Source organism: Pipra filicauda, unplaced genomic scaffold, assembly GCF_003945595.2.
Source record: "Pipra filicauda isolate LSUMZ 115617 unplaced genomic scaffold, ASM394559v2 scaffold176_size3548034_pilon, whole genome shotgun sequence".
Classification (NCBI taxonomy): Eukaryota; Metazoa; Chordata; class Aves; order Passeriformes; family Pipridae; genus Pipra; species Pipra filicauda.
The window spans coordinates 3,434,045-3,457,877 of record NW_024104283.1 but is presented as its reverse complement, the minus strand read 5'-3'; the positions used below and the strand labels follow the sequence as shown (position 1 = coordinate 3,457,877).

The window sequence follows — 23,833 nt, the reverse complement described above, 5'->3', positions numbered from 1 at the left end:
ATAAGTGTTTTAAGGTGAGATTGGAGAAAGGAGAAAGTAGTTCGGCATGAGGAGGAAGGCCACACAGAGGGAGGAGAGAGAAAACAGTGTTATGGACTTCAGGCTAAGATGCTTAGAAAAGTTGGGAGAGTAAAAGGAGAATATAAAGAACTGTGCCTGTATTATGTGGGAAAATTTAATTATTTCTTCTGTTTCAATGGGAGAATATCTGGCAGATTTTCTGGGTGATTTCTGAAGGCAGACATCAATACAGTCAAGCCATGGTGGTGAGTGCCAAAGAACAAGACTTGTGTGAGGACCTGCTGTGGGCACACATAGGTTTGACTCGTGGAGGGAACACTCCAACACATCTCACCTCTGCCACAGGGGCCGCAGGAACTCAGAGCAGCTCTGCTGGCCTTTATGATCCTAAGGAAATTACAGGTACCCTAAAGGGAAACCCAAGGTTTCTTCCTATCCTTCCCATGCAACTACCGGCACTTGATTCCTGACTCCAGCACTTGATTCCTGACTCCACACCTTGCTCCTCTTCAACTATACTCGCTCAGAGCATCAGGCTTTCTATGACATGTTGCCAAGCCAGTTTATCTGCACTGGCTTAGAGCAGTTCTGTGGCTGCTGTGTGATCTTGTTTTGGTCTGCTTTCATTGATTAGTTGGTTATTTTCTGATTTCACTCAAAAAAGAGTGGTAAGTAGTTTTTTGATTGATTAGTTGTTTTTTCTCTTTGTGCGATGCTGGTTTTAATTCACAGCAAGAGCATTCAAAGTTTTGGACAAACACTCTATATTCCTGCTTTTTGATTATAAAATTAAGTGCATTTTTTTCCTATAGCTTTTGCAGTAAGATTATCTGGTTGTTTGATTAATTTCCAAGATATTAAGATCCCCAAGAAACCTCTATTGACTTGTGAAGAGGTAAGATTATGTATAATCCCATAAAAAAAGGCAAACAGGGTTTACGAAAATGCCCCTTTTCCTAAAGCCACATTCTGGTTTTCTGCTGAGAAATCTAGAGTATTAAGACACCATTTACAGTCCTGACAGTCTCCAAACAGGAACCAGTAGTCAATTCAGAACAGACTGATAGTCTCCATAACCCTGCTCTGCCTTCAGACTGCTTTGGACCAGCTGAGGCAGGCTGTTCTCTAGGCAGCAGCTCTGTTCTGTCTGAACTGGTACCTGCTGCCTGCTGCTGGCCCAATGGCTGCAGCCTGTGCTTCTCAAAATCTATAGAATCAGGATCCCGATCAGTGTTTCTGGAAAGGCAGAATAAGACCTCTCCACTGAGCTGCTGTTATCATCCAAGAGAATGAAAAGCGGAAATTGTTTTTTCGATTGATCCATGCATTTATACTCTTGTGTCGTATATATGTTTTATGTAGTAATATAATTTTTTTTAAAAAAACAATCTTCATCAAAAGATTAGGAGGGAAACTTAAAATTAGCTACCTAGGAGCCTGAAAATTTTGTTTCTTTTTACGTCTATAATCGGGTTTAAAGTGAGAAGTGCCATAAGTGACATTTTATTTTGAAATTACCATCCTTTCCAAATTCCTTATTTGAACTCATGGAACAAACTCTGTTTGGTCCTGAAATGTAATGATCAAGAGTCACCTACACACAACCTACAGTCACCCAGACAGAGAACTGAAACTCTTTCTTGTCATGAACACACATCTGTAGACATTCTGATAGGAAACAAGGTTATATTTGAACTTGTAAAACTGCAATTTCATCAGGAAATCAAATTGTCAAGATTAAAGAACTCTCTGGTTAAATATCAGCAGCCAAAAATGAAATCCAGGGAGGAGAAGTGAGAGGGAAATGTAAACCTTAGTTATCGAAAACTTGTGTTATATTTTGCTATTTCAACATGTTTAATTAGGTTTCTCTCCCTCTACATTTGTATTTTATATGTCTCCCATGTTCTTGTTGGAGCCAAACTGCAATTTCTTCAACGCTAAGGCAGAAGAGCTTTCCAGCCTAGGAAATAAGGGACAGGGTGATGTACCAGTCTATCAGTATGGGAGCATCCAAGGTCACAGACAGGGTCATGCTGAGGAGAGGACTTGAAGCTGGAGCATGCGATGCTTTCAGAGGACACTGGAGGTGGATGCAACACCTTGAGAAATGCCGGGAGGATTTATGGCAGTGCTGAGAACCTGAAGGGAACAAAGTGTACAGAGAACTTTTCTAATCACCTGTCTGTGGGGCAGGGTGCACTGTGACTGGAGGACAGCGAAGCCTGCACATCTTTGGGTGCAGTGCAAGACCGAAGCTCCAGCAAAGGTGCCCCGCCGTGCTGTGGGGACGGCAAGTACACCCCTGGAACACAGCCATGGTGGGGCTGACGCTCCTCTCAACACAGCTGGCGATTAAATGTGGAAAATGGAATAAAACCATAACCCTGGAAAACCTCTGCCTTTTTCACTGCCACCGTTGTCTTAGAACACACCATTGCCAATTTCAAGAATTAGGGATAAAAAAAAAATCGTAAAAGTAAAACAAGACGTCGTCTTTCACAAAGAGGCATAATCTGCTTAAGGTTGTTCTCCCATTCATCGAGGATGCTGAGACGCTCAGCTCACTCCTCCCGCCTCCCGAGGCGCCCCGACAGGGCGCAGAGCACCGCGAACGGCTCCAGCGGTGGCAGCTGTCGGCCGCGCCCCCTGGCCCGACCACCTCTTCTCTTCCTCCTGCTCCCGCCTCTTCGCCCCCGGCTTCTCCTCCCGGCCAGCCCGGGGCAGCCCGCGCCACGGCCCCGCCGGGTGCCCGAGGAGCAGCGGCCGCAGCCCGGGGGTGTCTGCGGGCACTGCCCGCCCGCGGCCCCCGAGCCCGCCCCGCCTCCCGCGCCGCCCGCCAATCCCAGCGGCGGCGGCGGTCGGGCGCGCTCTGCCATAGGCCGGCGCCGCTGTCAGTCGGGGCGGCCCCGCGGAGGGCGCTGCCGGCTCCGGGCGGACAGCGGGGCCGGGAGGCGGCGGCGCTGCGGTTGCGCCATCTGTCAGGAGCCCCGGTGGGAGGGAGCGCCCGAGCCGCGCTCGCCCGGGCGGAGCGGAGGCGAGGCGGCAGCGACAGCAGCAGCGCGGAGAGCCCGTGCGAGCTCATCCCTGCCCAGGCTGCGGCTCCGCCGCCGCACGGAGTCGCCGCCTCCGCACCCGGCCGCGGCTCGGCGCAGTGCGTCCGCCCCGGGGAGAGGCAGCGGCGCTCCTCGCTGCGGGCGGGCGGGCGGGGGCAGCCGGCGGAGGAGCGGAGCGAGAAGGATGCGAGTGCGGCGGCGCCGCCCCGGCCCCGCGCTGCGCTGAGCCGAGCCCAGCCGAGCCGAGCTGAGCCGCCTTAGGTAACGGAGGGGCCGAAGCCCGCCCGGGGGGGAGCGGGGGCGGGGGCTGGATAGGTGGATGGATGCATGGATGCTGCGGCGAGTTTGTTTCCTTTGTGCGCCCGAGCGGTGATGGGGTGCGGGGGTACCGGGGCGGGGAGGCGGCCGCGCTGCTGTGGATGTCCCCCACGCAGCACACGCGGACCCCGCGCCCGGTTCCGCCCCGGCCGCGGCCCGGGGCGCGGGGAGGGCCAGGGGCAGCACCGAGGACCGGCTGCGTGGGGCCCTGCGTGCCCGAGGGTCGCCCATGTCCGCCCCCGCGGCCGCCGGCCGGGGAGAGGGGAGGGGGCGCAGCACAGGGACATATTTGTTGTCGCCGAACTGCGAAAAAGGGGAGGGGGGAATAAATAAAAAGACCTTCTCTCTCTCTGAAATAAATCGTATAGGATTTTCTCGTCTGTGACAAAGGCCTCTTTCAGGGAAGAAAGAAGGGACGCACAAAACGCCCAAGGGTGGTAGGATGTGAAAAGAGGCTTGTTTCTTGTCTCTCCCCTAGAGCCTCTCTGTTCCTCCCCAGATGAGGCCGCTGATCTGGTGCCAGTTCCTTTTCAGACACATTTTAGATTAGGGAGAGATACCAAACGCCACACCACGGGTGCCAGCGTTTTGCTGCGTCTGCAGAGCTACGGTGTACGCGTCGCCCGACCTCCTTAATAACGCTCAGTTTGGTCTCTGCTTCCTCGGGAACTCGCCTGATTGCTGCTCCTTGTGGATTCTGTGTGAGCTCTGGGAGAGGACTGGAGAGGGAAGGGGGTCACTTTGTGGAAACAAGCATGATACCTTGGTCTGTTCATTGGTGACGGGGAGGGCAGGCCTGAATAGGTGCTGGAGGAGAGTTTAGGATGAGTGGAAAAGCAACCTTCTGCAGTTGCTCATCAATCGCTCTGATATGCTCCGATTTTTAAGGTGCTAAATAACAAGTGAGAACAAATAAGGCTTTTGAAATGCGTGCACAGGACTGGGAACGCCTTTGAGACCTTGCCATTTTCCTCCTAGTATACAACCTCCTTAACTCCCACATCCTTCCTTCCACCATCCCTGCAGCTGTAACACTTTCCAGGATCTCCTCCCCCCTCTTTTTTTTTTTTTTTTTTTTTTTGTCTTGATGTCTTTTTAACTAGCTTCTGGAAGCAGAGAACAATTACAGGTGAAGATCTGTTTGTTTATATGCTGGTGGAGGAAGTGTTTTCATTAGAGTTGACTCGTCTGGTCTCTCCTGAGGAGGAACAGTAAGCTAAAGGGACACTGTCAACTTGAAATCCAGAGAATGTGTATGATGAATGGAGAGCTGTGTCCAATATTACACCCACCGTCGAGCTCCCTGCTGGAGATCTGTGGTTTTTATAAGCCTGTCTTCTGACTATGTGGGTTTGTCATGCAGTGAAGGAGTAAAAACACACTTCAAATAAAGTTCTGTTAAGTGAACAAAGGAGTGCAGAAGAAAAATATCAGAGTGGGAAGGAGGAAAGGCAGCATCTCCAACTCCTCGGTTACATCCATTGTAGCCACTGCTTGACCCAGTGGGAAACTGAAGGGGCGATAGTTCTTTTTTACAGTCACACATTTACTTAGTATCAGTAAAGTGGAAAGGTTGTTACCTTTTCCCCAATAGTACACGAGTTTTCAGCGCCTTGGTGTATATGCTCAGAAAACTGGTAGCACTTGATGGATGTCAATAGGTCAGTGTATTTTCACAATATAAGAACAATTTTAAGAAGAATATCTCTTGGGAAAAAGACCATGGGTTCCTTCTTGAGCCCTTTTTACCCCATGAAGCTGTGAGTTTGATGACAGAGAGAAAGATTGCCTAATTAATGCTTCAGAAACTAGTATTTCATTGATAGTAGGCTACAGATTTGTCATAGTTTGTTGAAATGTTTGGATGCTTCTTAGAGGATACCTGTAAGCATCCTTCCTCTCCACTTCTAACAAATTGCTGCCTCATCTGTGTGAATTGTCTTTGGCAAAAGTAACAATTTCCAATATGAAGTTGTCTAATGGTAGGCCACTGGCTGTGGGGTTTTGTGGTTTGTGCTTCAGGCATGTTGTTTCGGAAATTCTGCGTTGCCTGCTGGTGAAAGATATGGTGGCATGAAATACCAGTTAAGTATAAAACCCTGAACAGGCTTCTCTGGAAATTATTTTGATGTTGAGTAAATACATGTCTTCAGTGACAGACAAACAACTTTGGCATAGGGGCATGGCAGTCAATGTAAGCCAGAAGTGAAGAAGGTGGTACAGAGAAGTTGCTTATTGATCATTTTAATAAGTGTCTTTAAAAGCTAGGACCCATTCATAAATTTCTATTTCATCTGAGTAGAAATAGTGTTGCTGAGGAACTAGTTATTTTACATACTACACTAGGTTCCACAATACCTTTATGTGAAATGCCTAAATGGTGTTATCTGAAATGCATGAGTGGAGTCTGATATGGAGAGGGCCTCCATGGTCATTTGTCCTATGGTTTAGCTGAGTTAAGTTGAACATACTAATCTGGACATGGTATGGGCTGCACTGGATTTATAGTGTAATAAAATTGTGGCTAAAATAAGTGAAAACTCTCCAGCACCTTTGTGATAATTTAACACTTTAATATGATACATCTACAATATCATATATTTCATGGTGTTAAAGAAAGCTGAGAGCTGTTGGCCATCTTATGCCTGATTACTTTTATTTAACCAGTGTCTTCATTTTGCTGTCTTGATGCATTATAGTGCTTTTACTTCAGGGATAGAAAGAGTTGAAGGCATATGTTTTCTCTTCATCCTTCTCTCTGGGATACACATTAATATTTGATTCAAACTTGTCCTGTAAAGTTCTGCTTAATTCAGTTTGGGCACTACTTTGAATATATAATAATAGTGTTTGTTTGTGTCATGGACAGTGCTTTCTAATTTGCTTTATGGGCAGGTCTGCTGCTGAGAGTGTATTGTCACAGTGACCTTCCTTTCAGAGGGAGAAAACCAATAATGCCTGTCCCTTTCCCACCCCTGCGGCTCCCACAGAAGTGTCTTCACAAGTAATTTTGACCCATTACTCCAAAAACTTGAACCAGCAAATCTAGTTCACATAAGCAATCTCATTGAAATCCAGCAATTAAGGATTCCTTTGGTGACAAAAGGCCTACAGATCTGTATTGTGCAAGTCAGCCATTTACTCAAGTCAAAACCCACAAAAGGGTTTGCATGCTTCAATGTGGAGCTCCCCAAGACCTTGCTACCAGGGCACTTGTGACCCCTGTGGATCTCACTCCCCTGAGCAAGGGATGTTGCTGCTTGCTGTGCCATGCTGAATGCATTGTGCACCTCAGAGCTGCGTTCCCAGTGGCCAGAGTGGCAAGGGAAGTGCTGCCAGGGCCGCTCAGGGCAAAGTGCCTCAGAAGGAGGTGAAACTCCAGGGCTGCATCTGCCTGCCTGCTGGGTGTGCCTGCCTGCTGGGTGCCTCACTTGGTATCACAGTGAGTAGGGTTAGCTACTAGAGTTTAAAAACCCTAACCTGCTTTTGATAGGGTAGTAATAATTTATACAAAAAACCCAAAATGCACACACACCTCCCCCCAAAAAAGGAAAAAGAACAAAAGAAAGAGAAAAACCTTGCATTTTGTGTTTCAATAGATGATGAACATGTGTAGAAGAATTGGGATTTCTAGCATTTGCATCCTGTCATGGGTTTTGTTCTTAATGCCTGACTTCCAGACAGAGAAATGACAAGTACAGATGATACATGAAAGGTTGAAGTTGTTTTGGTCCATCCAGGAAGTGTATGACACTTCTTAAGGAGTGAGCACGTGAGCCCCATTAGCACTATGCTATAGGGTAGTCTCACTTATTAACTCGAGCATTGGTTTGGTTTCAGGCAGGTAATCTGCCTCTTGATTTGAGAGTGGTCAAGTTAAATCTGTCTGTGGGAGGTGTCCTTGAGCCCTGAAACTGGTAACAGGCCTGACCTTAGAGGAGTTTGCAGCCAACGAAAAATACTCTGTTGCTGTCCTTACCACTGGCTGCAGGAAAACAATGACATTTTATAAAGCTTTTTCGGAACTTTCCTTCACTTGGAATGGGAACAAAACTAAACAATATCAGCACTTTCACTGGCGTAGATGAAAAATTAAATTACTTAAAGTCAATCAAAACACGTTACCTCATCTTGCTTCTGACTGTTTTAGGTGGTAACTGGCTACGAAAGCAAGGATTTAACTCAAAATACTGTCATCTGTTTGGAGTAAAATAGAACCTTTGACATCTTGACTTTTTACTGAGGTATAAAATCAGCAACACTTTTGTGCAGCTTTTAGGTATGGATAGAACTAAATCACCTTGCAGAAAATGACTGTCAGATTTTTCCTGACCAGCTCTACTCTTTTTATACCATGAATTTGAATTAATATTTTTCATCTGAAAAAGCTATCAAAAAAATATCCTGGCAGTGTCAACTGCTATGACTTAGATAGTCTGAGTTAAATTGTCTTTTTCAAGCGGGGAGAGAACAGCAAATTAATTTTAAACTTCCCTGTGCTTCCCAAAATGCAGCTCCTTTTTTTTTGTATCAAAGACATCCCAATTTGGATGGATCTACTGATGTTTTTTGTGACAAGGTGCCATGGCGAGAGGTTACCCCATGTTTTCCAGCTCAGCTTCATCTGATTTAGGGAAGTCTTGCACCTCTGAAAGTTGCTTGTTCCATGCTATAATTTTCTAGATTATCTATGACCATTAAGTCCTTGATTAAGCTAGAAACCTAAATTCTTAGAGCAAGTCAGTTGATATTCAACACATTGAGATATGGTTTAATATGATGAATTATACAGGGCAGCTGTGATGTGAGAATGTTTTCGTGAGAACAGAGGAGGTCACCCCTCTGCACTTATTTATTTTGCTATGTTTTCTTGGGGTTTTTAGGAGGCAGCAATGATTGGGTGCCTTTTCTAGCCTAGGGAAATTCTTTGTTCCATCCTGCTTTAGTTACCCTGTGGCTACAACCAGAAAGGAGGGATGTTGAGTAGCGTCTGTGAGTGATGTGCTCAGTGCTTTAGAGTACAAAGCAGCCCAGTCAGAGCTCCTCAGAGGAGCCAGAGATACTTTTAATAGTATCTAATGCTGTGCTGTGAAAGCAGTTACTGAGCTGTCCCCAAAACAAAGGCACGATGGTCAACCAGCCCTAAACAAAGACTTTACCTCACATGGTGCACTTTGCTTCACAGCTCTTGGGGTGACCTATGGAGGAGCTTCTGCACATCCTCGATGCTGCCTTGCAACAGCTCTGGGAGCTCTAAAAGACAGATAAACATCTAAAGGTTTGGCTATGTAAGGGTGATTTTAACATGAAATAGAGACGTTACATTTCAGACAAAATGTACCATCATTAGTGGGAGTTTCCAGAAATGCTTGAAAAATGTTGATTTATCCACCGAAGTGATGTTGCTTGCAGTGGCGAATTTGGAAATGTTTTGAAGCTGAAAGTGATTGTAATGGCACCAGCACAACATATGAAGAAGCAGAGAAGTACCTGGGGCAGAGGGATATTGAACAGACCAAGGGAAGAGCTGGCTGAAGCAGGTAGAGAAAGCTGCTCTTGAGTGTGTGTTTCTGTGTGTACATACATTTGCTTTAACAGAAAAGAAGTGTTTGGCACCACTTAAACATGAAAATAACTCTTGATTTAGTGATTTGGTGATTTTGGGAGGAACAAGGAGGAAACCTCAAATGATTGGCTTGGCTTGGATGAAATATCTTCTCCAAAATTGTCTGTTTCCTCTTGGCTCCAGTTTTCCCATGTTAACAGATTTGACAAAAATAGTTCTCGAGCCTTATTGGTATAGTCTAAAATGAAAATATTATCGCCAGATAATCATGTCAGGTCTCAGTTTGCTATATGAAGCTATACAGAGAAGTTAAACAGGCTATGAAAATGAAGATCAGTATTAAATACCCACTCATGGTTTGTTTTTCTTTGAGAAAAACTTTTCTGTTCTATGAGAGTTCTCTAATGACCTATCTGGTGGTTCCTAGCATCCTTTTTCTTTACAGTTTTTATTATTCTACTTGTTGGGTGAGTGCATGGGTTTTTTTCAAACAAATAAACTTTAACATTTATTTGAAGGCTTTTTATTGTATGAATAAAGCTCTTTCAACCTCCTTCGTTTTTGAACCTGTGTGTGAAAGATCACTTTGCATAATACTGATCTTTGACTTGCAGCTGCACCACTTAAAAAAAGACAGCTCTGAAGGTTTTCCTGACATGACTTTGGAATATCATGTATTTCCTATCTTGGCTCCTGATAACAAGGTACAGATAATTGTGGACTTTTTTTTATTTAATTTTTTTTTTTACAAATATATTAGATTTTTCTCTTTTGTACCTGACCTTTAAACCACAGAATTGCTCTGGGCTTATAATTGAAGTTGATGCTCTTGCCCAAAATAATTGGGAAGACTTGTTACTGGTTAGTTCAGAACTTCTCCAAGCCAGAAGCCACCACAATGTGCTGTGTCACAGCATCGTGCTGGAAGATGAAAGTGCTTGGCATGTAGCTGGAGCTGAGATTAGCAGGGGTATTGGTGAATGACCTCGTGTCGATTCTGAGCTGACAGTGAAACTCAAAATATGAGTACCCACAGACTTTTTCCCTCTCTTTCTAGCCTGTACAAACTTCACAGCTACAGTAATGAGGGCTGTAGCTGTCTGTATCAACCAGCATCCCAGGACTCTGATGGCTGTATTAACTGTCTGGAAAAATACAGCAGAAGCTTGTCTGTTACTTTCTGATTTTTGGACTTATGTCACTTCTCTACAGAAGTACTTTTCCTTTTTCTAGCACAACTTAATTCCATGCCTGGTCATTTCTTGGGACATAGCATATGACCAGCTGATACTCCTGTTTGGAAGATGGTGATGATTGTGTCCTACAGCCAGCTGCTTTCACCCGGGGGATGGGGGAGGAGAGCAGATGTAAGCAAAAGCATGTCTCAAACCCATAAAAGAAAGGATATTTGTTTGTTCCTGGGACTGTGTTTTTATTTGTGGGCAGCCCCTCACTAGGAAGCTATGATATATTTTTTCCAGGAAAAAAAAAGCATCTCCAAGACTCGGAATGAAAACCTCTATTGTCTGACTAGGCAATTAGACTGTTTCTTGTCTTAAACTGTGTGTAAATGCTCAGTGTTTGTTCCTAGTGGTGAAGTTCATGGTGGAGGGGCTTTATTATGGTGAAGTTAATGACCTCTTGCATGTTTCTGGACCTCTCTGTGAACAGGTCCTCTTGCACGCTGTCTCTGTATGCTAATAAAGTTTGAAAATGGAAGATCTGAATAATAGGATTACAGAGGGGAAGCCCACATCCAATCAGATTTTTGTCTAAAGACCAACAAAAATGCCAGTTCTATTGCCTGTCTGCCTCCCTGGGAAGTAACTGGAAACTCCGAAATTTCCTTCTGGGATTTGTCTTTTGTCTATTGTGATAAAGCCAATAGATTATGAAATTTCTGGATGTTATCACCATGGGCAACATTTGGATTGATGATTTCAGCAAGAGACAGTCTCAGACCCATTTCCAAAGTATTTGGTAATGTCTTGATGGTTTCACTCTTTGAGAGGGAATAAAACAATTTAAAGCTAATCCTTTGAATAGCACAGTATTTGAGGTCATTCATAATTTTAATTTACAGTCTTTAGCTGAATATGCAGGCCTTTTGTTCCAAATATTAGGTTCTCCAGGTATCTTTGAATGGTCAGTGATTTTTATATTCATAAGACCTCATACTTTGGACAGGTGAGGAGGAATAGCAAATGGATTTTTATTTTATTTTTATTTTTTACCCTTTTTTCTATTTTTTCTCAGAAAGGCTGAGGCAAACCACCTTTAAAGGGAAAAAAAAGGGGTGTTTAATGCAACACATTTTATTAGCTGCAATCACCATTGAAAAAATTTGTAAGCCCATCAGCTTAACTGTGGTAAGGTCAGTGTACAGGGGCTGACAACCTGAAGAGCCAGATTTAACTCTCAGGATAGCAGACTGTATGCTCTCAAAAACCCCACACATAGCACTGACTTCTGTTTCTTTTGACCACTTCACTAGGAGCTTCACTTCTGTAGAGAAAGTAACGAGCCCAAAAATTTGGCTGAGAAGAGAGCCACTAAATGTTGTGACCCTGTGGAAGAAACATCCCTTACATCTGAAGGTCGAAAGGGACCTTTTGTGCATTGGGGGAGGTAGAAGACAAGCATTGACTGTCTTTCTTGCTTAGGGCAGCATTACTGACATGCTTAAAAACTGCAGAACTTCTTGTCCTAACGTTCAAGTGGGGCTGCCAAAAAGGAACAAATAAGGCTGCAGATAAAATAGCAGGGAAGACTGTGTCCCTCTTCCTCCTCCTCAGTCATGACAGGCAGGATGGGGACAGCATCAGTTTGCACAACTTGATGACTCGACATTCAGAACAATTTGCTGCTGGTCCTGTAAAAGATTAAAAAGCTTCTTTCATTTATAGACTTTTCTAAAATCATGAGCTTCCTCTGGCCTCCAGTGTGATTCAGTGACCTCTTTAAGGTGGTGATGTCTCTGCTCTTGCTACATTTTTAGCAAGTCTTAATTCAAACTTGTGAGGTTACATTGTTTGGGGTTTTGGTTTTTTTTGTTTCCTCCCCATGCAATAGGCCTAGGTCTGCTTTATGAAGCTGGCTGTATGGATATAGATGTTAAATGAGTCACCCAAATCTTCCTTTTGTGGTCAGCTCTTCCATGACTTGCCACATAAGTTTGTGTCTTGCAGAAGATAGCTGTCATCCTTTTAGAGCTAGTGTGGCACAGCAGGACTGTGCTGAGAATAATCTAGGCCTGAAAGCAATGACAGCATAGCTTTGGTTTTACTTCCTTGGCTAGAGCAAGTCTAGGACTCAGGATACATCTGCGTGGCACTATGCCAAGGTGGGCAGAAGAGCTCATGTGGGGGAGCCAGGATAGCCGCAGCGTCCCAGGAGGAGCATCATGCTAATGTGCCTGCACTGCTTCCAGGACCACCATGATATGTTCATGATTGCTGTGAGTGTATCTGTGTGGCAATGTGTGGTGCTGTAGAGGTTGCACTTTACTTTTTGACACAAAGGAGAAGAGACATGAGAGCAGTGAGCAGAAAAAGTGGATTAACTACATGAATGTTTATTTTCATAGCACCAAAGACTACTCAAATGAGCTTTTTTAAAAGTTGTTACTAAACTTTAAAGAAATCCTTTTTTATTATTATTTTCTTTTTTTTTTTTTTACATTATCTGCCCCACCAAAGAACAATGGTTATGTTCCTTAGGAGCTTCATCTATAAGAGCTACCCACATGCTTTAAAAGTGACACAGTGCTACAACAGTATCATCCTTCTTTAAAGCAGGATACATTCAAATTTTATTACCTTGAGAACTGTAGAGTATTTCTTGATGAGGGAGATTTTACCAAAGTAAACTGGTTCAGAAGACTTGCTGTCTCAAGTTTAATTTTGAAGTTGTAATACATTTCTGTGGATTTCTTAATGCTACTGGACCACTGTTGACAGTCTCTTCCAAAAGTGAAATATCTTATGAAAATGCAGGTGTAAGCAACTCTGCAAGGGAAATAAAATGTGTGTTTGCTGATAACGTAGTCACCCCAAACTGTGATAAGAATTTTTTCCTTAATCAGCAATATGTTGCTACTGTGAGTTATAATTTCTGAGAAAATATCTTGAAAATGGCTGTCAAACCACATCATGTAGATTTACTTCATGATTGTTGGTGTGGGAACTTGCTAAACCTTTGTAAATTGTGACAATTATTTAGCTTTGAACTCTTTCACATCAGACCTTAAAGAAGGGGATTGGGAGGGGAGAAACTGTTGTTTGAAGGAATGATGACCTACATTTTTTTTCCCAATCATATTGTAAAAATTTATTTTCTGTAACTGATCTCTCTCTGGAGCTAAAAGATTGCCTTCTAAAAGTACTTTTTAATAGTTCTTCCATTAAACTACTTTTTAATAGTCCTTCTAACTTCTCTGAGGTAAGCTCTAGGTTTGAAGGAAACAATCTCCCTGAACAGAATATAGATAACTTCAAAACCAGGGCCTCATCCAGACAGGTTTTGTGTATCTCCCAGGGCAGACTGAACAAACCCAGCTCTCAGTCTCCCCTTCATACGTCAAGTGCTTCAGTATCTTGGTGGCCATCCGCTGGACTCACTCCAGTGTGTCAATCTTTCTTTTCCCAGGACTCCTCAAACCAGGCTCCAGATGTGGTCTCACGAATGCTGCATAGAAAGAAATAATTACTTCCCTCCACCTGTCAGCTAATTAAATTGTTTATTTGGTGCCAGAGCTTCAGTTGCTGTCAATTGTCTTCATTTCTCTCAATCTGGAGCTGGTGGAAACTGTCCCTTACAGAGGAGTACTCGTAGAATTCTGTCATCTCAGAAAGAGCTGGAACAGAGATGGCCCTTTGCTTCCATTACATGAAGCAGATGACCAATCTAGTGTTTACATACAGAAAACTGCAAAGGTTTTCCATTTCACTTTAGAGAATTTTTGCACCAGACTTTCACGCTTCATACAGCAATACAACCTGAAGCAGTAAGATTGTATCACATGTTTTGGTAAAACAGTGAAGAAAATGCATAGTAAACAGCATATGCAAAAAGGTACATTGTGTGTATTCTGTTTGTTTTCCTGGCAGTACTTTAGCTATTTGCTTAGTTACCCACTTTAAAGTGAATGTTTGGTAGCAAATATGAAGATTGAAATAACAGGTGTGCCACCCAGATGAGCCTCACAGGAGCTGTGGGACAAAAACTTGTGCTTAAAATTTTATAGCCAGAAGGTGTTTCTTCTCCACTAGATTTCTGAGACTCTGTCATTGTGAGTTGGGCTATTACAGGTGATTGAAGTACAAAGTACATGTGACTAACTGTAGTCTGTGCTTTTAAAAGGTTTAATCATCCTACGCTATTTGATTATTTTTTTCAAACACACACAAAATGAAAATTTCATGATTGGTGGTTTAAGTACTTAAATTAATATTTGCTTGAAAAAACAGAACAACTGGAATACAAGATAAACCCCCAACCATCACCGAACCTGTGCACATGGGCCTTACCCTACAGTTGTTGCTGCTTCTTGGAGTGTGTGGCTCACAGCACTTAGCTCAGGCATCCTCACACCCCAGTGTGGGAGAGCAGCTAAATGTGTAAATCTTCTACATGCATATGCCTGCTTTAATGTATAAAATGTTAGTATTTAGCTTAGGAAATTCTGGCTCACAAAAAGCTGTGGCAAGGGAAGCGTCTGAGGTGTTGAGTGGATACTGTCGGCTGCTTGACTGACTGGTGGTTAGGTAGGTGGCTGGGCTGCGTGGTTCCTGTACCTGGAGGACCTCCTGTGTATTTGTTCTATCAAACAAAAAGGAAGCCTTAACAGTCCCATGGGGTAAAAGGAAGCATTGGTAGAGAGCTTTGAGCTGGGAAGGTGGACAAGAGAGGGGAAACGTCAGGCTGCTTTTTTGTGGGTTTTTTTGGGTTTTGGTTTTTTGGGTTTTTTTTTACCTTCAATATTTATCCCCACCAGGGAACTTGTTCAAAGTCTCCCTTCCTACTCTGGCTGTTGTCACCACTGTTTTCCTCCTGTGATTTTAATTTGGGTATTTATTCTCACTCTGTGTCACTGACTGTGGCTGCCAGAGGCTCTTTTAGTGGTCTCTCTTTCATCTGTTTTGTTTCCATAACCCTACTTACAGCAATCCTGTCTTCATGCTTGCTTACCTCAGTCTTCTCCATTGCTCACCTTCCTTGCCTTGCCTTCAAATCCTCTCATGTCCAAACAAAAACGAGCTGTTTATCCTTGAGGTAATGGGTGCTCACAATGCTCTGATTACAATGCTGCAGAACTGCTTATATTCACAGCAATTAAAAATTAAAAAGATTATTTCTTTGCCCTACCCCAAAAAATTAGTAGTATTTTTTCACTCAGTACAGTTATCACTGTAGGCTTACTTGACTGCAGCTCAGAGGTAAACAAGAAGCCCCTCCTGGTGTGGAAGCAACCCTCGGGTTACCCAGTTTGTTCAGGTTACCCAAGCATTGTTGCGTAGCAGAAAGACGGTATGCAAGAGAGAATTCAAAGTGGAGGCATACTACTAATCTGATCGCTGTATTATATGGAGAAATGGAGAGTTTTGCAGTTGACAGTAATTAATGCACACATATCCTGCTTAGGCCCCCTGAGGACATAGACCTTCCACAGCTACTCTTGACAGTGATGGTGAACAGCTCTCACTGTGGCTGCTCGGGTGAGGTTGACCATCTCAGGCAGGTGCATGCTTTTATTTATTTGCTTTTATTTTAATCAGAAACTATGGTTGCTTGGTGCAGTATATAAGCTCTCATGGGGAGAGAGTGAGAGTTGAAAACCTTTAGAATTTTTGTTCCAGTTTTGATTTAAGTTGTGTGAAAAGCTCACAAGTTTTCTGGTGTTTGGTTGCAGCTTAAGTAAAATAGTTTCAGTGGGAAGATGAGGGGGATGTGTATCAGCTCATACTTAGTATTTGTTTAAAGGAGTTATGCAAGATAAAACTTAGGTTATTGTTAGCGAGTGATCACAAAAGATATCCTCTCCAAAGAGTGTGACGTGTATTATTTTGGTGGAAACTTCAGTAAATGAGGCAACAGCAGCACTGAGTGTAGGAGATCAATACCTACTCCAGACAATGCAGCCCTTTAGTCTCCTGTGTCTTGACCCTGACCACTCATTTGAGTAAAATTTGGATGGTGGCAAGACTGAAATCAAGCGTTACCAACCTCAAATGTTTAAATATTGCAGTGGTTTTGGGTGAGAGGAAGAAGAGGACAGAGTATGGAGCTAGAGATGTTACATGGGTTCATTTGGACACTGAGGTCCAAGGTAGTCTGGTGGGAGCTGCTGCTGAAGATCTCAAAGGTGGATATCTTTTTCTTATGGAATAAATGTGTGTGTACTTGTCAGCACCTTCTAATTAAATCTAAGACATTCAAATCATGTTGGAAATTGGCTCCACCAGTGTGACTCAGGTATTTTTAATATATATATATTTTGATTACCCTGTCTGGAAGACTAGTTGGTAGAGTTGATTTGTGGCTGATGTATGCTCTTTTGAAATTGCTGATACATAAATGGGTGTAGTAGAGGCTGATCCTAAAAATATTCTCAGTTTTCTTATGTTAACGTTGGCAGATGTTTCTAAGCAATATGCTGTCTTCTTTGTATATAGTTTTTTAATGTCTCTGGCAAAAAAAAGAACGAAACAAAAACAAATTAAAGGGAAGGCCTCTATAAAAGGAGTGGTAAGAGCTGGAACATTGCTCAGTATGAGGTTCTCTGGTTTGCAATAGTTGAAGCATTATCAGTACTGTCCAAACAGACAAGCTCACCAACTCCCTGCACCTCACCCTCTCTACCCTGGCCAAATATCATACCCTCCTGAAGATGCAGATACCTTCCAGTATAGCTGACCTTGGGCTGTTCAAACACACTGGCTGCCTGAGTGCAATATATGTATGAACTGAAAATGTCAGAAACAGTCCTTTTATGTTACAGATGTGAGTCAGTTTTTTTTTTCATCATCTTGTGACTTTATTCTCTGACAAGAATGTGGTGGCTCACCACTTGAAAAGCAGTGCCTTGGGTTTTGACCCTAAGCACATCACATATTGACTGCTGTTTTAAGGTGCCTCTTTATTCCCTCTGGTTCTTTGTTGTAGGAATTTCCAAGTGTCAGTTTTGTCAAGAATTACTTTTTAGCAACTTAAAAGCGATTATCATGTTTGCTAAGAGGCAAAGTAAGGAATATAATGTATTAAAACTGGTTGGGAAGGTCTCAAATAACTTTATCTCTAAATCTTAATTTTGGAAACTGCCTTTGCTGGTGCATTTAAATCTGAGTATATGTCACATGCTTGGACTAGAGGTAGAGTACCTGCCATTGCCTGTATATATACACAACTGGTTTTGAACATGTTTTTCTATTGGGTTAGTGGAAGAATATGTTAAAGAAGGCATGTGACCTCTTTTTGACTCAAAGGGAGAGAGACCTGGATGATGATTTTTATTAGTTAGCCGTGGCTGAATCTTGAAAAAAACCAGCATAAACCTTCTTGGCAGTATTTTTGTTAGTTGTTTGGGGTTTTTTTTACTTTACCTTATGTTCACAAGAAACTGCTAACCTAATTTTCTTATTCCTACGACAGATCATTTGTGATGAGTTGCCAGAATTCCCCAAATAGATTTTAAGATCCTTGTTAGCACCTGTGGGTTAGGTTCCTTTGCTTCAATTTTTAATACCAGTTCATTTTTTTCCTTTGTACAAATTTGCATTCTTTAGGAGGAATATTTATCAAAGAAAGAAAGATTAATAATATGAAGTATAAGAAATTCTTTGGGTCTACATAATGAATATTTGAAGATTTGTGCCACTTTTATGGCTTTCTGAAACTGTACCTGAAGTCTCCTGTTTCTGTAGTGTGAGGGACCATACAGTACAGTTGACTGTATATTGCAAAATTTAAAAATACTAAAGAGTACAGTGTGGGGTTTAATACAGAAAAGAAATAAGTGTTAAAAGCATGGATTTTTGCATAATGTAGATTTCTTGTAGGCATAAGCCTTAAATGGTTTGTTCACTTGTCCCTCAAACTTAGAGTGTTTTGATCTTTTGGAGTAAATTTGAAAATGACTGTGAATGATGTTCATGACTGATTTTTTTCAGGAGAGGCAGGTGTGCAGAAGAGACACTATGCTTTTAACCCTCCTGAAGGGACTGTTGAATTTGGTGCTTGTGGATGTCAAACAACTGAATGCTGCCAAACCAAGTCAGCATGTACGTTTTGCTTAACTAGCATAGCTCTTCTCTCATTTCTTTAGAGTGTCAGGAGACATGGAACAAAAGGGTAGGTGAAAGGGAATGCTTGACAATACAATTGACTAGGAAGTAAGGAGGAGAACAGGAGGATACACCAGCAGGAAACAAAACTTTGTTGGCCCGGTGATTACAACTTGGTATTTAAATTGTGACCCTTATTTGTAGGAAGTTTAAAACTGTAGCTACTTGATATCTGAAGTAACAATTTTTAATTTTTTTTTTAATGCAGAATCTTTATCAGTAGGCTTGTTTATCGGGCTTTTATAGAGCAAAAGTAACCTAAGCCACTTGAACTCACAATGCTCAATAGAGGATTTGAAAACCTGATAGCCAGTTTGCCTTCTAGGCATACCCAGCAATCTCCCAGACTCACTCTACCAGCCAGTCATGGCATTTTAGTGACATGAATTGACTGCATCTATGGCTGAGTAATATTTCTCTTCAAGTCTGTTGGAAGAATGGTTGACTTGTGTGTAATATAATGCCTTACTGTACTTAAATTCACATAGATAATATGCAAAATGCATAAAACAAATTTTCAATCTCTTCTTCCTTTGATTTTTAATGTCCTAAAAGTAATGTTTCATTTGTATCCCTCTCGTGCTCCAGAAGTTCAGGAGCGGTCTGCTTGATCCCTTTAAGGTCTTGCTGGTCTGATTTCGGTGACAGTTATAGAAACTACTTGGTATAAGAGAAATTTGGGGCTGAAAAGTGCAGAAAGGGGAGCAAACAAAATGTTTCATTCCATTTCTGGGCTGAGGTTTATATCTCTGTGCTTTAGTGTAGAAGTTTTGACTATGGCCAGCCCTTTCCTCTGGGAGTATCTGACCCATCATACTTGTTCTGCGTTTTCAGCAGCAATGAAGGTACATGCTGCTTTTTTTTTTTTCTTTTACTAGACTTCTTCAAGATAAATTTATTAACTAGAGCAAAAGAAGGAAGAAGGAGTGAGGGGAGAGGAAGAAATGTATTGCTGCAATTTTTAGGGAGTGAGAAATTTGGTGTTTCTTGGGACTTCCTGTTAAACATCAAATGGTTTGTCAATTTTATTAACTATCTTTTACGCTTTTTATTTTTTGTAGGTAAGCATCCTGCATTAGTTCTCACTGAGTAGAGGTGGACAAATTGTGCCACCTTGGCTTAATCTGATATTATCTTTTGTTAAACTGATACAGTGAAAGGGATTTATCTGTGCATGTGTGGACTCTACTTAATAGATTTATTCAACACTTGACAGAGTTGGGAGGGGTGGTTTGTTTGTTTTGGGCTTACTTTGGTTTGGCTTTCTATATGTTATTGTTCTGGGGCCTGCCCTTCTAGTGGACGCTGCACCCTGGTAGTCATGATGAAGTAGCACTCTTCTGCACAGAACTCTGAGCTGGACGCTTATAGTTACTCTGAGTTACATGGTTTGTATTGGTTTCACCCTCCTGTTAGGTACAGAAGCCTGTGGGAGAGCAGAAGGGATGCGTCTCCCCATCATAGGCTGCTCACACCTAGGTAGCTTGCTCAGACCGGGGTGTTGAGCCTGCTCTTGGTGAAAAGGGTAAAAGGGGGTGTAGGTGTCTGTCCCTCTGTCCCCACCGCTGTTACTAGCGTACCTGGGCTGACATGTGAGTGCAAAGGCATCCCACAAGTTGTAGGCTGGCTGAGCTCCAGATGCACCACTCTAAACTCCAGAAGATTTAGCTGTGGATACTCCCGTCTGGCACAATCCCTCTTTTCTTTCCAGTGATCTTCACCTAAACTGGTATGGAGAAGTGTCCAGAAGAAAAATATAATGCACATAGTAATTCGGTTTTATTGTCTTCCCTGCATTATATATTTGTGGGGTCTGCTAATAGATGTCCAGAAGAGATCATTTCACAGCTACTTCAGAGAGTTAGGAGCTTGCAGTTGCAGTAGCTGTGCTGGTTTTCAAGAGGGACTTTTTGTGGTCCTCATAGAGGAGGGTGAAATGTTTGGAGATGTGTCACTCCAAAAGTATTGTCAGTACTTCTATACTAATAATCTACTGCTTCTCTAAGGGCAATTGGTTTTCTTAAGTTACAGGTATGCCACAGAATAGTCTTTATTTGCCAGTTCAGTTACAAATACTTACCGAGAGCTTTCTGGCTGCTGTTAGAGCATGTACATGAGCAATGTTCAGTAATAAGTGCTAAGTGGGAGGAGTGCCTGCCCATAATCTTTACCAAGTATCTCACATGGCTTTTTGCAGTGTCTGTATCCAGTACTGACATAACATATATGTATTTAAATTAGCATTGACTCAGGCTAGGTCTTAAACCAAAAAGCACGCAAGCATGTTGAAATAAGGGCAGGCGGATGCCAGTGAGGTTTTATGAATCCTGCTTTTCTGAGAACAGCTTCGGAAAGTGATACAAAGTTGTGCATTGTAGAAACTTAGGACGGGGAGGGGCTTAAGTCGTTGCAGTCCTAACGGTACAATAGCATACAGGGAACACAGGTTATTCCAGGGGGGTTCAAGGGAAGGGCATCTCCTACTGCTCTCTTTACACTTCAGTTATTGGAGAGCTTCTAATATCCAGACATCATCAGTATTCGTACAGAGCATCTCTGTTATCATCTTTTGTGTACTTGGAGAAACAGAGAACCAAAAGGGCACAGGTCCTGAAAGCTTGTCTGTTCCTGCCTGTGTTTCTTATGCAAGTAAAATGCACTGTCACTTTGTAAAAACCTTCTTCATCTTTCAAGGCGGCTCATGTGCTGCCTTCCCATTCTCTCTCCTTTTTAATCAAGCTGACCAATCCTCTAGCCTCTCTGCGTAGGCCACAGCAGAGAAAAGACTTTCAAGCAGGTTGACAAGAGGTCATGAGTTCCGGAGTCCACTATGTCTAATCTGGAGTTAATTGAACTGAGGATTTGAGGGCTTGGGTTCTTTCCTTCTGCTGGTAGCAACAACCCATGAAATCTATTGATAAATGAAGTGGTGTGTACCCCTCTGTCCTCCCCCTCGATTGTGGTTAGCACAGTGGCAAAAACAGCATGAAGTTTCCAATTTCTCTCTGAGCTTAAAAAGGAGAGACTGCATCAGCCTGTTGGTTAATCACAGGCACTCCTGTGATGAGAATTTCTCAGGGGATTGGAAAGGTTTGCTCCTAACAATCTTAAAATAGTTTCATTTCAAAGAACATTTCCGTGATTTTTTTTCCTGATGTCAAGGATGCTCAAGTGCTTGCAGCATTAATGTGTGTATTACAGTTTGGGTTTTAGTTGCATGATATGATCTTGGGTTTTTCATCTGACAGGATCCCTGTTTCCTACAGTGCACTATGGAGCAAACTGAGACAGTAACAGGAGAGATTGGCTCCTGCCGAATCACAGCTTCATCTGTTGCAGGAGCTGGGAAGTGCCATGTGAAAGAGGTGGGGAAGTTTAAAGGAAGGAAAAGGCAAGGGTCTGCTAGGCATCTGGGAAAGAAACTCCACTTAAGCACACATCGTTATGAGAAGTGACTTATTTTGCTGCGTAGCCCCGCCAGTAGACTGTGGAGCGACTGGAGAAGTGTCAAGTACGTGCAACTGCAAAGGAAGTCAATGGACTCATTGCTGTGGGGGTACTGAATAGTCAGGCCTTGGTTGTCTCAAACTGGGCACCTAAATAAAGAACACTTTTGAATTTATCTTCTCTTTGTCATCAAGTACCAATAGTACTCCTGGTGTCTCAGGATGCTATAAAAAAATGCATGCTTTGTGAGGGAAAACTTGTGCACTGAGTGGTGCAGGGACCCGTGAGTGAACTGGTTGTGTTTCTGGAGCAGGCTGGGAAGAGAATTCTGTGAAATGACAGTGAATGTCAAAAACAAAAAAAAAAGGTATTAGATGTCCACGTTGAATAAGGACCAGCCATTTTAGGCACTGAAGGGGATACTGTGCTCATATGGGGAACTTTTCGTGTGACCATGTAATTAAGAACTACATCACAGTGAAGTCATGGGCAGGCTGGGGGAGGGCAGGCAAATGCAAGCAGCACAACCAGTAGCAGCCCTGGAAAGTCTAGCATTTGTGTGCATAATTTCATACATAACTGTAATATTTTTATCATGCAAATGCATGTAATTGGTCTTTTAATATGAATTTGCAGTGAGATGAGAGAGAGCGAAAGCTGAGGTGTGAAGCTTTGTGTTGTTCAGGTATGAAGCAGCACACTCAATATCCGGAGAGGTCTCACCGCGAAATGGTGTTGCAAGTCAGCACATGTGAACCACACTAATTTGCTGTTGCCTGCTGTGCTTGTGGCAAAGATGACAAACCAGCCTCTGTGAGAATGAGAAACCAGAGACACAACGCAGAATGGAAATTTGGTGCTGTTGGGGGCTGTAGGCGTTCACAGGCTCTGTTCCTGTGGGTGGGAGGGTGTTGTACATGTGTGTGAGGGGGGGGGGAGTGGTCTGTGCCACAGGTTGGCTTTCTGAGGCATCCCAGTGGGTTAGGGACAGCGTGGCTTGTACTGCAAAGAAGCCTGGAGGAGCTTACAACTCTGACTTCTGTTTTTCTAATTATCTGGCTCTGTTTTGGGGTGACTGGAGTGGTTTTGTTTCTTTTTTTTTATTAAACACTAATAATAAGGAGTTCAGCCTGTACCATGCTAAGAACTCTTTGGTTAAAGAATGTGAAGCAGCTCTTTAATGGATATATATTAAACCTTACTGTCCTTTACGGGTAATACAAAGCAGAGTCAGAACATAAACAAGCAATCTCGTGTCTGTCAGCACTGTTACTCTGTTTTATTTTAAAGCTAATTATATTTGAAAGGTGTTGGGGAAATTGAGAACCTGACTTTTAGCACTTACCAGCACAGTCTTATTAACCATCACCACCTCTTTCCATGCATTCCTGCGAAGGGCTCCAGTCCTATGATCTCACTTCCCTCATCTCATCTGACGGCTGATGCTCTCAGGTTAATTTCTGTTAACTTTATAACCTAGTCTGTCTTCTGTTTAAAAATAAGAGGTAAAACACTTCCGAAAACCGTCTGGGCTCCCTGCACATCAAAGCACAAACTCATCAATCTGTCCTTTTCTGACTCTCAGCAAGAGACTTCAGGGATATATATAAATTTCTACAGTGCTTGCAATGGGGTGATAAGATATTATGAGGTGCACTTGTGCCGGCAAGTGAGATTATAGGATGAACAGAAGACATGCAAGGAAGAAACTACGTATAACTTTTACCTGCTAAATGAGGTGATTGTAAATGAATCCTTTGTTAACTGTGAACTGAAATTTTTTGTTGTTTTTGCTGATAGAGTGGAAGGAAATAGAAGACCTTAAAGCAATCATTGAACAGCTGGCAGTGTGTCAATCAGAAAAAAAAATATAAATAGAATCAACAAGTTATGTTCTTGTGTTTTTTAAAAATTTCTAGTTTCGGTGTTATAACGACTTTTAACATTGAACATGGTGGGTTTGATAAGCTGTCAGATAGTTATTGGAAGTTGTTGTTTTTTTCTTTCTTCTGTTTTGTTTTCTTTTTTGTTACTGCCACCTTGGCTTTTAAAAGGAAAGGGGAGAGCATTGTTCAAGGAGGCCA

The 23,833-nt window shown here is 42.6% G+C and overlaps 1 protein-coding gene across 5 annotated transcripts in view; it reads left to right on the top strand.

Annotated features, from left to right (window-relative positions):
• The first annotated feature begins 2,985 nt into the window (after positions 1–2,985).
• Positions 2,986–23,833, top strand: part of FYN (FYN proto-oncogene, Src family tyrosine kinase) — a 143,685-nt gene continuing 122,837 nt past the window's right edge. For 3 of the 5 annotated variants that reach the window (XM_039379781.1, XM_027742124.2, XM_027742123.2), the window contains exon 1: positions 2,991–3,338. The gene's annotated coding sequence lies outside the window, so the exon portion shown is untranslated. Of the gene's footprint in view, positions 3,339–23,833 lie in introns of all 5 variants that reach the window. The other 2 variants (XM_027742126.2, XM_027742125.2) reach the window with 2 other exon arrangements.